Genomic DNA, 18757 nt, shown 5'->3' on the forward strand with positions numbered 1-18757 from the left:
GTGAGAGAAAAACACTGTTTCCAGCTGGAAATTTACGATCGTTTACGAGCAAGTGAACAGGCTGACAACCATCTTTTAACCCAGATCTTCTCTTTCAGATCTAGCATGAGTGCCTCCGCCTTCTTCATTGGAAAGAACATTTATCCCTTTTCTGCTGCGCATTTCTCCTCCCTGAAAATCGAATCAAGCGGAGTCTGGATTCCTAGGCCTGAATTTACCATAAAATTGGACAAAAAAAAACAACTACAAAGATCACAAGAAACCCAGCTCAAAGTGGCCTCCACCATCTCCTTGGATACAGCAGTGCGTCGCCGCCTCTGTCGCGGCCCCCGCGTAAACTACATAGATTTCTTAGTAATATTTTTATAATATATATATATATATATAGTTCACATGTTATTAAACTACATAGATTTTTGAAAATTAATTACTAAATCTAGTAATATTTGATTTAGGATAAATCGAAAAAGACATGGAGATCTGAGCTGACCTGGCGCTGCAGGGCGTCTTTGTTTGGGTTTGCAGCAAGCAAAGTGCACGTTCATGATCTGCCTGGGACCGCGAGTAAAGCCAGCAGCCAGAGGTGGTTTGGACAAAACCATCATTGACCAATGCAATACCGTCGGCGCCTCCTGCGGTTAGTTTGTTGCTCTCGATCACTTGTACTATACTTCTTTTATTTAATTTAATTAATTTCGATTCGACCAAAACAGATCAGATCTGGCAAAACGAATGAGGCGGGCCGGGTCATGAGCTGCATGCATGCCGAGAGCTGCGCTGCTCACCACCAAGAAAAAACGTGGAGGAGATAAGGACATTTTTGTTTACTAGCAAACTTTTATATCTAAACTTATATGTCTGGGAACTGCACTCCGTATCATTGTTGTACGTTGGTTGTTCTAACTTGTATAAATACGAGTTGCACGTGTGGAACACGGAAGGCACAACGACAAGTAAACAGATACGGTTGGAAGAATCCCTTCGATCTTTAATACTCACTCCATTCCAATTGTAACTTTCTAAATATGTAGCTTTTGCTACACACATAGATATGCATTATGTCTAAATACTTGGTAAAAGCTATACAGAATGACTTATAATTTGGAACGGATGAAGTATTAGATACAGATAACACAAGCTGACAATTTTGTTTCTTTGACAAAGTTGTTTTGGAACATTGTTGTATAAACTTGGGGAATCATAATTAAGTCAGGTCATCAAGCATGCTTTACTTCTTCTTTTTAACTAATATAAAAACATGATTTACTACCTACACAAGTTCACACACATACATGTAAAACATACATAGGTAATAGGTTGATATAACAGAAAGACTTATAGTGTGGGACTTGCAAAAAAGTATAATATCGTCAGCAATTTCTGACGGCCAAAAACAATATAGAAACCATTACCAGTTTATCATCATATTTGTGGTTTAAAACCTAGGAAATTAAACATTAAAATTTCTGACTTCGCCCATTTCTAGAAGAACACATTAAAATTTAAAACCTAGGAAATTAAACAAGCACCAATAAAGAAATAAACGATAATTGACCTGTTCGTTTGGCTGATAAGCCATGACTAAAAGTATTGTTGGCTGATTTGTTGTGAGAGAAAAATATTGTTCGTTGACTGAAAAAGTACGGCTTATAAGCCAAGCGAACAGGGCGAATATGTTCCATGTCTGCTTTCATCATCCCTAATACTACGACTTCTTGATTCTCTGGAACCGGGTTCCGTTCCAAGTGGCTGTCATCAGCAAAACGCACCAGGACGTACAGTTTTGAGATGGTGCCTGTCAATTCGTAATTCCATCCATTTCCATTCCATCACGAGGCGAGGCACAAACTTCTTGATACGATATATCACAATCCGTCCACGAATGAAAGCCGAAAAGTTGGGATCTGTCGTGTGGATGTTTAATTTTGAGAGTTTTTGTATTCTAGAAAAAAAGTCGTCCTCTATATATATATCTCCCTTAATTATGTTGTAGACTGATTTACCTACTTAATATTAGAAAATCAGTTGTTTTGCCTTCACAAACTATTGAAACCGGTCGCTTTCTCCTTGGGTGATTTTTAAGGCGGTTTAAACCGGCCGTGACACCAACGTCAAATGTCCGACGTGGCGCTATAATGTAGAGCATGGTCTTAAACAAAATTTAAAACACTTCTTGGATTTTAAGATGATTTCAGACAATAATCTTGTACCACCAACCAGTACAAATAAATTTTTACTTTTGTGATTTGTTATTTGTCTTTGTGTAATAACATATGAATTTTTTTGTCCTTGTCTGTCTATAGAAATAATTGGAAATTGTTAATTGTCTTTGTGCCAACACAAAATAGATTTTGTCGGATTTGTAGTTTTGCCTAACGGAAATTTTATTCTCGGTATAAAAAATTGTAGAGTACGCCTACTAAAATTACAATTAACGAAATCTGTAATTTTAGTATAAAATATATGTAATAATCGTTGCCCGAAAGGAAACTAAGATTCAGGCACATGAATTTTAGCAAGTCCCAATTTAAAACTGATTTCATATCTTTGTAAACTAAATTAATTTACCTAGCGTACGTACAAAATGGTGCTCATGAACGTACCCGATCACGGTCATCGTGCACAAGTGATACAAAATGGTGCTCATGAACGTACAAAGAGGGATTACAACATCAACCCCACGATCAGCAGTTCCAACCGCCTGTTTCTCGGCCGGTGCCTACACATGACCCCGGCCGTTGATATTGCCGGCCTCTAGAGCTTTGAATCCTGCCCGCTTGGTGAACCCCCGGCTACCGTGACTCCATCATCATCTCATCTCATCTTGGTGTGGCTTGGCAACATGAACAGGTAAGTGCTGCTCACGAAATCCTTAGCTAGCATTAATTCAGTTCATGGCAAAAACCAATTGAATTGCTAAGGACCATATTTTAGTCTATTTAAAAAAGATCGGCAATATCTTTCAACTGGTGTAAGCCCCTTGTTTGTAATAATAATAGAGTAGTTCAGTGGCCTGCACGAGTTGTGCATAAATAGAAATATGAAAAATATGATGTGGGTACTCAAAATCACCCGGACCAACCTAACACACAATATGAACATGAAAAAAAAAACTCAAATTGGCCATGAGAGCACTGAATTACAAACTCGTAGTATCATTATCTGATGCTACTTAATTACGTACGTACGTACTAGGCCGCATGCAGGCAGGCGTGCATGTTCATTTTTTAGATTGATTGATCGTGCAGTTTATATAATTAATAATTATTATTATTGTATATATACCCGCCCGACCCGGATTAGACTAGGGCACCGTAGCTCTATAATCTAACTATACAATGCTACTTCGATCGTAAAAAAAACAACGGCCGGATCATACGGAATGATTGGGAAGGGAAACCAAACCAAAACAGAACGTAATGTGTTGGGACAAGCGTCGCGAACAGGGTTGAGAGGTGGAGGCTCATTGGTGAAGGCCGGCGGGAGAAGGCTCCCGACGGGGGCCAGCGGGAGAAGGCTTCCGGAGAAGGCCGATGGGAGAAGGCTCCTGGTGGAGGCCGACAGGAGAAGGCTCCCGGAGAAGGCCGGCGGGAGAAGGCTCCCGGCGAAGGCCCGGCTGGAGAAGACGGTCGGAGGAGGCCGGCGGGAGAAGGCTCCCGGCGAAGGCCCAACCGGGGAAGGCTCCCGGCGTAGGCTGGCGGGAGAAGGCTCCCAGCGAAGGTCTTCAGACGAAGGCCCGGCCAGGGAAGGTCTCCCGATGGAGGTCTGGGGCGAAGGCCCGGAACGAAGGTCTCGGACGAAGGCATGATGATTGTTTTGTATAAAGGGCTCTGCGGAGAAGGTTCCATGACGGAGGCTCCACAGCGAAGGCTCTACAAAGATGGTCTAGAGCGGAGGTTCCACGAGAAGGTCTGCCGACGAAGGCTCCAACACGCGAGGGGGAAAGTGAGGCGGCGGCTAGGGTTTGCGAAAAAATAGTAAGAGAGGAGAGCCCCCCTTGTCCTCATGATCTTGGCATTATATAGGCAAGCGGAAATTTATAAGCGACCCCTCGGTGGGGGTGGGTTTTACATGCCACTCCAATGGTGCTAGTTGGGCCTCTTCTAGGGGACTTGGCCCATATAAATATGGCATGTCCCAACAGTAGCCCCTCATCTACTAGGTTATGGCCGGCACTACATGACCTAGTAGACGCACATACTAGAAGAGGCATGGAGGTCTTCATCTTCATGGCCTTCGCAGCACGGGGGTCTTCATCTTCAAGCCTTCTCGGCGTAGAGGTCTTCATCTTCAAGCCTACTCAACGCGAAGGTCTTCATCTCCGAGCCTTCTCATCGTGGAGGTCTTCATCTTCAAGGCCTTCTCGGCGTGGAGGTCTTCATCTCTGAGCCTTCTCATCGTGGAGGTCTTCATCTTCAAGGCCTTCTCAGCACGAGGGTCTTCATCCCTGAGCCTTCTCGACGTGGAGGCCTTCTCACGAGCGTTGGGCAAAAAGACGAGCACTGACAAAGGCCAGGCGGAGAAGGTCTACCGACAAAGGCCGGGTCGGAGAAGGTCTCCCGACGAAGGCCCAGCTAGAGAAGGTCCGCTGATGAAGATGTTGTAGAACTTGGTGGCAAAGGAGTTGATGTGGCCCTTCGAACTTGGTGATGAAGGCAAGTCGTTGCAGCGTTGATGCCGAACGTGTCGACGAAGGCTCTCGAGCTATTGTAGTGGGTGAAGATGATGGCAAAGCCCCTCTTGCCGAAGTGGTTGACGAAGGTGTGTCATCAAAGCTTGTTGAAGATGTTGGCGAAGCCCCACCTACCGAAGAGTTGATAGAGGTATGTCGTTGTGGTTCGCCAAAGATGTTTACGAAGGCCCTCCTATAAAAGGTGTTTAGCGCAGGTGATGCTGGTGTAGACACCGAATGTGTCGGTAAAGCCTCCTCATGCCGACGTGTTGGCAGAGGCGAGTCATCATTGTTTTGCCGAAGACCCTCCTGCAAAGTTGTTTGACGAAGGCCCTCCTGAAAGAAGTTGTTTTGGCGGAGGCGATGTTGGTGAAGTCACCGAAGATGGTAGCGAAGCCCCTTATGCGAAGGTCTTGGAGAAGGCAATGCCAATGTAGACGCCGACCCACATGCCGAAGGCTAGAGAAATCGCGTGAAAATGCACCTGAGTTGATCTCCTGTATTTTTAGGGACTTAGGTTGTGTATTATAGCTTCGTCGAATATCGACTTGGTTGCAAATGTTTCGACACTCAGAATGACACTGGCTTTCTACTTGCTGCAAAAGATGGTTAGTCATTTTATATGATACGTGAGGGTAGCACGAAAGCCTTAGCTTCGTGACCTGGTGCCTGTGTAAGTTCAGGACTTCTTCCAGGATTTTTATGCATAGAGTCCTCGTGCCTGTGTATTTTTAGGACTTCTTCTAGGTGGCCCGGGCCATGCGGTCAATGCACTTATACAATGTATGTATGTATGTATGCGATGATGAGAATGAATGCATTTGCGTGAAAATATTAGAAGGGGTAAACGTATCGTGCGCCCTGCAAAAATGATGGTTGAGCTTGAGCAAAAGTTATGCTCTGCGTACGAAGAATGGTGGTCTCGAATGAGGAACATAGTTTCGGATGGCTAGTGAAGGCTGCCATTTAAGAACCTGCATGGGTATACATATGACTTGTAGTATTGAATGTAAAAAGTATTAGCTCCCTGCCAACGTTAGCTCAAATAACATTTATAAGACCTAAGAAAGAAAAATTAAACAATACAACCTACAAAAAAGAGGAGAAGTGTTTGCGTTATAGGGTTTGAAAGGTTGGGTGGATGTTGAAAGTCGATATCTGATGGAGGCCGCTGACTAGAAGGCTGTTGAGAGACGAATGCTGCTAAACGACAAAGGCTGCCAACTGATGAAGACTGCTGAACAACAAAGACTGCTGAATAATGAAGGCTGCTGAATGACGAAGGCTGCTGACAAACGAAGGCTGCTAGCTGACGAAGGCCAATGACTGACGAAGGCTGCTGATAGATGAAGGCTGCTAGCTGACGAAGGCTGCTGACAGACGAAGGCTACTAGCTGATGAAGGCCAATGACTGATGAAGGCTGCTGGCTAACGAAGGCCAATGACTGACGAAGGATGTTGACTGAGGACACCCAATGATAGATGACGGCCACTAATCTGATGAATGTTGATGACCGACGAAGGCTGCTGACTAATGATACCCGGTGATAGATGAAGGTCATTGACTGGTGAAGGCAACTGATTGACGAAGGTTGTTGGCCAGAGAAGGCTGATAACTAACCAAGGCTGTTGAGAACCAATGATAGATGAAGGTCACTGACAAATCATGAAAGTCAATGACTAACGAAGGCCAATAAATGACGAAGGCTGTTGAGAACCAATGATAGGTGAAGGTCACCAACAAATGATGAAAGCCAATAACTGGCAAAGGCTGCTGGAAACCAACGATAGGTGAAAGGCCACTGACAAGTGATGAAAGCCAATAACTAACGAAGGCTAATAACTGGCGAAGGCTGCTGGAAACCAATGATAGGTGAAAGGCCACTGACAAGTGATGAAAGCCAATAACTGATGAAGGCCAATAACTGACGAACGCTGCTGAGAGCCGAAGGCTGAATTTCATGGGGGCTACTATCTAGTGTAAACTATGTATCTTGGGATTGTAAAAAGCATGCATACAAAGAAGAAAATGTACTCTATGAGCGGGTTAGCTTAGAAGGATAAGAGTTACTTACAGTGGTGGTGACCTGCATGTTAGTAACAAAAATAGATTCAACAAAGGTTAAAAAAGTGTTTTAAGTTAGCCGGGTTAGGGCCAAGCATGTATAGCCACTCAGGCAATGCTTTTAGTGTGGCGAATGTCGCCCCAACTTTCTTGGTCACTTATGGTGACAAGTTATATACGAAGGTTAATTTTTAAAATTTGTTTTGAGAGACAAAGGTTGGATCAAAATTGTAACGAAGTAAATCACAAGAGTGGAAATCATTAGTCATGATGAGCTGGTGAGAATTTATAAACTGGTGTGAGAAATACGTACTCATGTTAGTTTGGTTCCTGCAAGATTATATATATATATATATATATATATATATATATATATATATATATATATATTTATATATATATATATATATATATATATATATTTGACACATATGAAAATGATTAGTGATACGTATAAAAGTAGTATAAAGCCAAAGGTTTCGGTATTTTGAAACGGGGGATAACTAGCAGGACCTTCGCGTACAAACAGAAACCAAGGTCCGTGAAGGCCTGGACCTTTGCAGAGGAATTAAAATTGAGGTCAGGGTGACCAAACCTGGGCGCCCGCAAAGGACGCGGTGATCTCAAAATTGAGAGAAGGTGCTGGTGGGTTCACAGCTCGGTTCAAAGTAGTTAATAATAACAGACTTGCACACATTGATGTAAGCAGCTACATGGTCTCTTGGTTAGCATGTAAGGAAAACTAGCAGGAATCGCGCGGGAACAGTGAACGCCGGAAGGAGGGAAAAAAAGGAAAAAATTTAAGAAAAGGAAATTAAAAAATGGTACTGTTCCTTAGCGGGTCGGGTACTGTTCATCGTGCTCCGCTACTGTTCATCTAAAGGAAAATGAGCCTGCGTGCGCTCCGGATGAACAGTATCGCGAATGGGACACCCCTCAACACCAGCACCTTTGCGCATGCATCTCTACTGGACCGAGAGCATCCAATACACGGCGCAGCTTGCCAATAGCTTTGGAGTAATACTAGGAGGACCTGGCCTTCGCGTACGAATTGTTGTCAAAAATGACGACCCGCATATGATTAACACACAAGCACTTGCAAGATCTTTGGTTAGCATGTGGAGGTTCCCTTGCCGAGGTGTGGAATTCGAAACCCAATTGTTGTGACGAATGTTTGGGATTTTTAGCCGAAGGCTTGGCTGTTTTTATTTATTTATTATTTATAAAAAGGATGACCGAAGGCTTGCTGGAAACCTCAGTACTTATCTTTTCTTTTTTGTTAAACAAAAAAAAATGACGGAAGGCCTTAGGAGCTTTGGCGATTAACTGATTTTTTTTAATAAAACAGAAACAGTCGAAGGCTTCAGGGGCCTTTGGTGGTGATGATGATTTTTTTTTTGTATGTGAAGTTTTAATCTAAGGTATTATCTTAGACAACTTTTCGTGAAGGTGTAACGAAGTCTTACCTTCATTCGGAGGTACCTTAGCTCTGCTGACGAAGGCAACCGACGTAGGCTGCCTTTGCTAGCGAAGGTTGCCGACGAAGGCTGTTGCTCAGGAAAAAAAAAAAAACTGAATTCACGGCTTCAGAGACGAAGGCTGATAGAACTGATTGAAGACTGATGCTCCCATTTTTTGGCTTTACAGACGAAGGCTGTTGTTCTAAGAAAAAACTGATTTCCCGACTGCACTGACAAAGGTTGTTGTTATGACAAAAACTCGAATTTTTTGGGCTTCTTAGACAAAGGCTGTAAAGCTGATCGAAGGCTGATGTTCCAAGAGAAAACTCAATTTCCATCTTTACTAATGACCTGCACAAGAAAAGCGCGCGCAAGCGCTAACTTGGCCTGCTGGTTAGTCTCCGGAAAGAAAATCCCAATTATCTTTTGTTTGGAGAAGGCTGTGAAAACAAATGACGAAGGGGTTTGTTTTTTATATTTTTTCTTTAAACAAGAACAGAAGGATTGAGGGCCTCGGTAATTTTTTAAAGAGGGGCCAGAGGCTCGAGAGCCTCTGTGACTTTTTGTTTTATATATAAACAAGTGCCGAAGGCTCTAACATTTTGTATTTTATTTTTATTTATTTATTAATATTATTATTTGTATTATTATTTTTTATATATTTTTGAAATAGGCTGGAAAGGTTTTATATGAAGTTATCACCTCCGCTATCTACTAAGGTTTAAGGAGATCATACCTGTGCCTCGACCCCTCGATCGAGGATCTTACCTTTTCTCGGAGTTCTCATAGGTTAAAGCCTTCACTCTCTAAACATTTATCCGTGCCGAGCACGCTGGACGCCAATGTTGGGACAAGCGTCCCAAACAAGGTTGAGAGGTGGAGGCTCCATGGTGAAGGCCAGCGGGAGAAGGCTCCCTGCGGAGGCCGACGGAGAAGGCTCCCGGCGAAGACCCGGCGCGAAGACCCGGCGGGAGAAGGCTCTCAGAGGAGGCCGGTAGGAGAAGGCTCCCGGCGAAGGCTCGGTCAGAGAAGGCTCCCTGCAGAGGCTGCCGGGAGAAGGCTCCCGGCGAAGGCCCGGCCGAGAAGGCTCCCGGCGGAGGCTGACGGGAGAAGGCTCCCGGTGAAGGTCTTCGAACAAAGGCCCGGCAGGGGAAGGTCTCTCGACGGAGGTCCAAGGCGAAGGCCCGGAATGAAGGTCTCGGACGAAGACCAGATGATTGTTTTGTATAAGGGCTCTGCGGAGAAGGCTCCGCAGAGAAGGCTCCACAAAGATGGTCTAGTGCGGAGGTTCCACGAGAAGGTCCACCGACGAAGCCTCCAACATGCGAGGGGGGATAGTGAGGCGGCGGCTAGGGTTTGCGAAAAAATAGTGAGAGAGGAGAGCCCCCTTGCCCTCATGATCTTGGCATTATATATGCAAGCGAAAATTTACAAGCGACCCCTCGGTGGGGGTGGGTTTTACATGCCACTCCAATGGCGCTAGTTGGGCCTCTTCTAGGGGACTTGGCCCATATGAATATGGTATGTCCCAACATAATAAAACCCCCATCTGCTATGTGTGGCCTGTGCACGGTGCTCTGTAAAAGAGAAAAGAAGCTAGCACCGGCAAACGAACGCAAACAAGCAAGCGCTTTTCCGCTCCTCTCCTCTCCCTCCCAAAACCCTCTTCGATCTGTTCTTACATCAAGTCCAAGTCCAAGCCAAGCCATTTCCTCCCTCCCTCACTTTTTCCTCCTCTTCGATCCGACACCATGGCCCTTCTTCCTCCTCTTGGCACCAGTACCCTTCCTTCGATTCCGTCGCTAGCTGCTTGCCGTGGCAGCGAGGTACTACCCCAGCTCGATGAGCGAGGAGACCCGGCTAGCCACTCCCTCCGTTCAATCGTCGCCATTTAGCACGGGCGCAGATCAAACCAACGACCACATGATGATGTCGACGGGTGACACAGATGAGGACTGAAGCGCGCGACCGCACAGACCGGCAGAAACCCAAGCAGCCCAGAGCGTTCCTCGGCTGGCCACATACGCCACCTTCTTCCTCTATGGCAAGTCGGCAACTTTCATTGTGAACAATGACTTCACCGTGTACCTGGGCCACCATGCACTTCCACCAGCCCCGGCCACCCACGCCACTCCGACACGCCGATCAACTGACTGCCTACCTCGCTCCTTAGCTACCTACCGTCTTCATGCCTGACGGTGAGCACGCCATGACGCCGTGCCCTTCCCCCTCTTCCCCGCCTGCTACTACTCATTAACAAAGTTTTCTTAGTAACAGAGTTTTGGTAGAATGGAGGTACTCATCCGATGAAGGACTATTCATTACATGTCAGAGGAAAGGCAATGTTGGAAAATGGGGTGTCCCTAAGACCCACTAGACTAACAACCTACACCTAAGACACACCAACTCACCCTAGGTCTTTTAATTTTGAGTTACACAAGAGCACACATCTTTAAGTGGCTATCCTAGCACCAATCACCCTTCTCACATCTACCATGCTCTTGGATGGTATGGCATGAAGGAGGGGTGCCTCTATTTATATGCTACAGGGGCTCATAGTAGGATGACACATGTGTCCCCCCCCTTCTAGATAGTTCTATGATATAAATATCTATGTTCTACATTATTCTAATTTTCCATGGTGATAATAGCTAGTAGTTTCATGCCAAATATATAGCATCAAGAGATGTGTAGAAGCTTCTAGAAGTTTGCAATGTAGTATTCAACTCTCCCCTCAATGCAAACTTCCTTCTATTGCAGTCCTACAGACCATGTCGAGCGCCTCTCGAATTTTTTCAAACTTGGCTTTGCTGAGTCTAATTCTTTCGTGAGTATATTGATAATTTTCTCATCTTTCTTGTTGGGAACCATTTCAATCTCTCCCTCAAGAACCTTTTCTCTTATGTAGTGGTAGTGAACTTCTATATGCTTGATCCTTGCATGAAAGATAGGATTTTCTGCTAGACGTATAGAAGATAAGTTGTCACAGAAAATTCTTACTTGCTAACCTGTCAGTTGGTGAAGGTCTTCCATTAATTGCTTGAGCCAAGTACTCTCTTGTGCTACAATTGTTGCTGACCAATACTATGCTTCAGTACTAGATATAGTACCACAATAGGTTGCCTCTTGCTGCACCATGATATGGTCCCTGATCCAAGACTAAAGAAGTATCATGTGGTCGACCGTCGTGTGCCACAGTCTCTAGCATAATCGGCATCACGATATCCATTTACCTGATAGTCCCTTGTCTTTTTATATAGGATACCAAAGTTGATGGTGCCCTTGACATACCTTAGTATCTGCTTGACTGCATCAAGGTGAGGCTTCTTTGGATTGCTCATGTATCGACTGACGACTCCAACTGAGTGAGCTATATCAGGCCGGGTCAATGTGAGATATATAAGACTCCCAATAAGCTATCGATGCATAGTGGCATCCTCCAAGTCTTTTTTCTTAATTTATCCTCTTGTATCCCCACATTTGGATCCATAGGTGTGGAGATAGGTTTGCAGTAAAGTAGCCCATACCTCTGTATAAGATCCTTGGCATATTTCTGTTTTCCAAGAACCATCCCTTCCTTTGTACGCTCCACTTCCAATCCAAGGAAGTGCTTCACCTCTCCAAGCTCTTCGGACGGAGACATATTCTCTTGCCCTCTGTATCTCTTCAGAGTAGTCTACCATGATGATCAAGTCATCAACATAGACTAGGACTACTGCATTGAGAGAATGGGGCCTAACCTAAACCGTGCATTATATTGCACAATGGCTCCACCATTTACTTTGTCACATTTATTTTGGGTTGGGTAGCTTATACAGCTGGCTATACAAGTATATTTCACTACTACAGAACTGACCTTCACCGTCAGCTCATCACTGTCGGTTTCTTACGAACCAGCAGTGATAGTGCCTGTTGGCTCATCACTACCGGTTCACGGCTTGAACCGGTAGTGATAGGACCAATTGGCAGTGATATTAGAGTCATCACTACCGGTTCATATTACTGCCGGTTTGGGACATGACCCGACAGTGATAGACTGCATGAAAAATTTCATAACTTTCTCATATGATGTCCAATAAAGACGAACTTTGTACTAAAGTTGTAGTACTTGACGAGATCTACAACTTTGTAGTTCACAAGCTTTTCATTTGAAGTCGTTTTGATGTCAAAATATTTGATTCACATGATTATATAGAGTTAATACCAAAGGAATCAATATTGTAGTCACAAGTGAGTGAGTAGTGGTAGTGAATGATCTCATATGGAGAAACAACCAAAATAAAAGTTGTAGATCACGAAAAGTTATGCAATTTTGTAGTTTACAACTTTTTTAGCTGAAGTCATTTTGATGCCATAATATTTGATTCACAATATTGTATAGAGTTAATGCTAAAGGAATCCATATGTTGTATACTCATAAAGTCAGTGTGCAGTGGTAGGGAATGATCCCAGATGGAGAAACGATCAAAACAAAAATGGTAGATCTCAAAAACTTATACAACTTTGTAGTTGACATCATTTTCATTTGAAATCATCTATCTAACGGAAGTTAGTTTGATTTCTCACATTTGGAATTCGTATTTTTCAAACGACCTCGGATGGAGAAAAGATCGAAACAAAAGTTGTAGAACTTAAAAAATTATGCAACTTTATAGTAAACAACCTTTTCATTTGAAATCATTTATCCAAGAAAAATTACGTGTGAACTTTTTCATATTTGTAATTCAAATTCTTCAAATGACCTTGGATTGAGAATTGACTAAAATCAAAATTGTAGATCTGGAAAGTTATAGAACTCTTGTGGTTGATTTTTCATTTGAATCCATTTACGGTTCCAAATACTCATTTTAAAACCAAATGAACAAAAAATGGGGAGGACGAATATCCTAATTGAACAGAAGTGTCTTATGGATGGAGTAATTAGGGGACGAACGCGCGAAGCCTTGAGGTCGTGGGTTTGAGTGCTGGCGGCCGCGAAGCACGAGGAGTAACTTGTGATTGCCCGTGAGGTCTCCCCTAGTATTATTTTTTTGCTATTTTTTCAGACTTTTTTTGGTTTTCTGGAAAACTCATCATTGTCCCCTCATCACTGTCGCTTTCCCAGTGCCGGTTTAAAAAACCGGTAGTGATAGAGTTTTGTGCTGTTATGTGCTAGTGTTTTGTGCACAGGCTGTACGTACGTAGAACCAGCAGGCATGCATGCGGTTTCTGTATGCCGCCAAGCTAGCGACCATGGCATGCAGTACCCGTGTACCACCAGTACGGTTTCTGTATGCTGCATTGCATCGAGATCTGGGTTGTGCTGAGCTGGCACCGCGTGGCGTTTGGCGCCGGCCGTTGTTTGAGTTTGCAAGCAAAGTGCACGCTGCTGCTGCTGTCAGTTGGCCACACCCACACTTGACAAAATATCTGTTTATACAAATCAGATCAGATCTAGCAAAACGCAGGATATTATACAAACATGATCCATGGACCAACGTAACCGGACCTGCAGGCTGCAGACGATGCAGCAATCCATCTGCCGGTCCAGCTCCATGCCTCCATTCAGGTGCGCACTGATTACAATAAAATTTTATCAAAGAAAAACGTGGAGATAATTAGAGACATTTCCCCCTTTCTTACGGGAAAGAACAAAGATGATGAGCGAATAATGCTGCACTAAAACAAAATGAAATTAATTAACATATCATCGTGAGGACTAAGGAGGAGTGACGTTTGAATTCAGTGGGAAGGAGGAGATGGATTATTCATATTCATATTCCATCTCAAATTCTCCACGACAAGATTCATCATTCATATTCGATTCCATGCCCACGAGAAGTGGAATCCATATTGTGTGGAATCTCTGGAGCCAGCAGTCAGGTTGAATTCCATTTCGAATGGGCGTCAGCATCGTGCAGCAGGACAGTTCCAAGCATTCCAATTCCATTTAGTTCAATTCCGTCACGACTCACGAGGCATTCCGTGCGCGCGAGCGCAATCGCCTCGCCCGAGACTTCTGAATCACGTGGAGTAACGGGGTTTCGCCGCTCGGAAGGCCCAGCCCATTTTGCCGCTTCTTTTCACCAACGGCCCGACAGCTGGTTTTGCATTTAGACGGCCAGCTGAAAGGTCTCAGTCTCACACTTCCCCCGCCTTCCTTCCATGCAAACTTTAGTTTAAGCGTTTATTAGGTGTTAATAACTTTTTTTGCCCACGACCCGCTGGTTGGGTGTCTTCCTTGGTAATTGCTTTGGCCCAGGGAGGAGAATCCACCTGACCGAGCCGAAAGCACACATGGACATGGTGCCTTTTAAGCTGAGTATATGGATGCTAGCAAACTACTAGTTGATATCACTTCTTTAAGATGTGATTACTTTATTATGCATCGTCTGTTTTTAATTCTATTTACACTGTTGTATTTTCTGCACTGAGACGTACACCATCATGTATATGTTTCGGAATTGTTTTTGTGTACTGGCAACTTATATTATACTGTAATAGCTATACTTATGTATAAGTGCCTAGCAATTTATGTGTAAACTACCAACAAACTACATGCGTAAATTGCTACGAAGGATAATTTTTACTGGTTTATCAACTAAGGCACTTACATAATTTGCCACACTATATTCCTAAAAGTGATCAACGCACTATAGGTTGTTGCAGGTACTCCATAGTTTCTTCGAAAGGGATCCTATATATATCATGCCCTTGTATTTAAGAGTCGATAGAGGTTATCAATATGTGTCCTGTGGACTTTTAAATTAAGGTTTGCAGTATCCATATTGATTAGGGACCGTATCGTCCATACTAATTAGGGTTGTAGCACACATACCTTCTCCCTCTCGTGCCGCTCACGACTAGCCCTGGCATTCGGTTAACCGAAATGGATCGGTTCGGTTCCTTGGTTCTTTATAAAATTCGGTTAGCATAAAACTGAGAACCGATCGGTTAGCTAGGAAACTTGGAACCGAGGAAATTTGGTCTCGATTAGTTCGGTTCGGTTAGAACCGAACTAACCGAGCCATACATTACATCAGCGAAACAGAAGGGAAGAAAAGGGGAAAATGAAAAAAAACGGCGGCAGTCGCCCCTTCGTCCAGATCCGGCCGCCCGAGTCCTTGCTGGCAGCAGAGGCAGAGGATTCCAGGTAGGCGCGACGGTGGAGGGCTTGCGCGCGCAGGGGGTGAGCGGCGGCAGCTCGGCGCCTCGGCCTCCAGTCCAGGCCGCACGGGCCACGGCCCCGCGCCTCGGCCTCAAGGCAGTGAGTGGCAGCAGCTCTGCGCCTCGGCCTCTAGGCAGCGAGCGGCAGCGGCTCCGTGCCTCGGCCTCCAGGGCAGCGGGCGCGCACCGGACTCGGCCTCGACCTCCAGAGTAGACACCGGCGACAGGGGAGGACCCGGGACAGGGGAGGAGGCGGCATGGGACTGGGGACAGGGAAAGGTCGGGTGGGCGCCTGGGTGGTGGGGATGGGAACTGGGGGGCTGTGTTATATACCTAGGGTTGGAATTCAGGCTGGGCCTCTTTTGCTATTGGGCCAATATGTACAGATTCGGTTCTTCGGTTTTGTTCGGTTAACCGAGGTCTAGAACCGAATTACCCGACATTATTTCGGTTCCTGAGAACTGAGAACCGAACTAGGAACCGAAATTTTCGGTTTCAGTTAATTTGGTTTAGGTTCCGGTTATTTTGGTTCGGTTCTCGGTTATTTTTTGCCCAGGGTTACTCACGACAAGCATGAGAACATAATAATTAAATGGACAAGACACAATATAGGTGAAATTTCTCTTTATTTCACCTAATTGATATCTTACATTACTGTGTATATATACTTCGAACCAAGTCTGAAGTTTGAAAAGAGCCCACAAGCAACCGGATAAGGATTAGAACTTCTAATCCTCGTTCCTTCTGGACTCTCCTTCTAGAGACTAGGACCAAGTCGACTGTTTTAGCACTAATGCTCACGCTTGGGCATCCCTCCGTCCGGACCCGAAAAAAAAATCAAACTCCCCCACGCCCTGTCGGACCCAAAAAAAAATCAAATCTCCCCACGCCGCACTTGTCTCCCAACTCCGCGCTCGTCCGTCGTGTGGCTATCTGCTTGCCCCGCTCCGCTATGTTGCCTCCGCCACCCCCCGCGGCGCGTCCATCCCATGGCACGCCCCACTCTGGCGCGCCGCCGCTGCCATCCCCTGCGGCGCCCCATCCCCCGCGACGCCTCCGTCCCTAGCCGTGCCAATGTAGTGCTCGTCCTTCCTCCACGCCCAGGCCAGGCTGCCAGAAGAGGGGGGGCGTCGCTAGTCAGGCCTAGTCCAGGCGCAGGCGCAGCTGGCCGCTGCCAGGCCTCACCACCATCCTTGGCCGCCGGGTGGCCGGAACCAGCCGTTTCCCTGCTCTGCGCTGTGTCGTGTGGAAGAAGGGTGAAAAACGCATGTTGCAAGCCTTATATTTCAAGCATTTCGGATGTTTCATAGGTACGTTGTAAATGTTTCATATGGATGTTGTAAAAGTGGATTGGGCTGTTGTATATGTTGCAATGGTTGTATACGCATGGTATAAGCTTCTGTTCCCAATATTTCATCGGTTTTTTCATACGTATGTTGTAAGTATTTTTATGGGGCAATTATGTATTTGGCACCGGAAAAAATCAGTCTTCTTTATTTAGCACTAAAAATTTTGAACTTTCTTATTTGGCATCGAGTTAAAAATTTCTTCTGTAAATAGCACTACTGTCTATTTAGTGCATTCATCCGTCAGTTGACTGCGTTGACATGTCATGTTTCTTTCAGAAGTACCAAAATACCCCTCTATACTCGCTCGTGGCTATACCTGACGGCCATCCCGAACGCCTATGGCTATACAAAACAAAGCAAAGCTGACGGCCCTGATGTCATCCCGAACATCATCGCGAGCAAAGCAAAGCAATGACCGTTTTCCATGCCCTGATGTCTGTAGTCCGTACATGCAAGGAATAAGAAAACGGGGGCTTCTCCGTCATCCCGAACGCCTTGCCGAACCTGACGGCCAGGTGGCCGAGGCCTCCGAGCCCCACGAACGCCCAGGTGCTTGCCGGGGGCGTTGAGGTACTGCACCAGCGGGCTGAACTCGGTGACGCACGCGCACAGCAGCGGGCTGCGCAGCTGAAAGCTCTAGTTTGGTTTTGGTTAATTGATGAAACCCTAAGTGCTAACCTAGTTTATCAAAGTGATTATGAGATAGGTAGCACTACTCCAAGTGATGAAGCAATGACGAAGATCATGACAATGGTGATAGCATGGTGATGATCAAATGCTTGAACTTGAAAAAGAAGAAAGAGAAAAACAAAAGACTCAAGGCAAAGGTATAAAATGTAGGAGCCATTTTGTTTTAGTGATCAAGACACTTAGTGAGTGTGATCACATTTAGGATAGATAGCCGTACTATTAAGAGGAGTAAAACTCGTATCGGAATACGGTTATCAAAGTGCCACTAGATGCTCTAACTCATTGCATATGTATTTAGGATCTAGTGGAGTGCTAACACCCTTAAAAATATTTGTGAAAAAAGGCTAACACATGTGCACAAGGTGTTTGCAGGGTTGAGATGGATTCGGCGCTTTTGGAAAAATGAAGTGTCTATTTTCTATTGCGCCAGATGCAAAATTCTTGGTGGTTGGCACACTTGAGCAAGGGTGAAGAAGTTAGAGTTGAAATGGAGTTGGTCGAAATAATGCTGGCGTCGGTCTACTGACCGGACGCTGGGTCACTTAGCGACCGGACGCTGAAAGGCTGCGTCCGGTCGAGCTGGTAGAGAGGTCGCCAGTTTCGGTGTTGCACCGGACGCTGGACCTGAGATGCACCGGACGCTGGTTTCTGTGTCCGGTCAAACTGACGGGTCTGCACAGTGGCTAAGGGTTGAGCACCGGACGCTGGCTGCGTCCGGTCAAGGTGGACCGGACGCGTCCGGTCGAAAAAACATGCCTCGGGGAGCTTACTGGAAACGACCGGACGCTGGGGCTTCAGCGTCCGGTCAGTTTTACCGGAGCGTCCGGTCAGCTTCGTAGCCGTTGAAATCTGACGAACAGCGTTTGAAGCCGGTGACGCGTGGCGTCCATCGGGCGACCGGACGCTGAGGGCCAACGTCCGGTCAGTATGACCGGAGCGTCCGGTCAGAGCGCGTTTTGCCCAGTGAAGGGGTATAACGGCTCTATTTGATGGGTGCTCTATTTATAGCCCCATGGCCGGCTCAAGGGACAAGTCTTGCACATTTTTATTGTCATAACAACCTTGTGAGCTTAAGCAAAGCCCTCCCACTCATCTCCATCATTGATCCATCATCATTGTGAGATTGGGAGAGAATCCAAGTGTATTGCTTGAGTGATTGCATCTAGTGGCACTTGGTATTCTTGTTGCGCTGCGGATTTCGCTTGTTTCTCTTAGTGGTTGCCACCACCTAGACGGTTGGAGCAGCGGTGGAGGATCGGCACGAGTTGGTGATTGTTCGTGGCCATCTCTGGTGATTGTAAGGGGAGTTGTACCTTCCCCGGCGGAGTGCCGAAAGGTAACTCTAGTAAATTGCTCGTGTCATTGAGTTACCTCA

This window comes from Miscanthus floridulus, chromosome 8 (assembly GCF_019320115.1).
Source record: "Miscanthus floridulus cultivar M001 chromosome 8, ASM1932011v1, whole genome shotgun sequence".
Taxonomy (NCBI): domain Eukaryota; kingdom Viridiplantae; phylum Streptophyta; class Magnoliopsida; order Poales; family Poaceae; genus Miscanthus; species Miscanthus floridulus.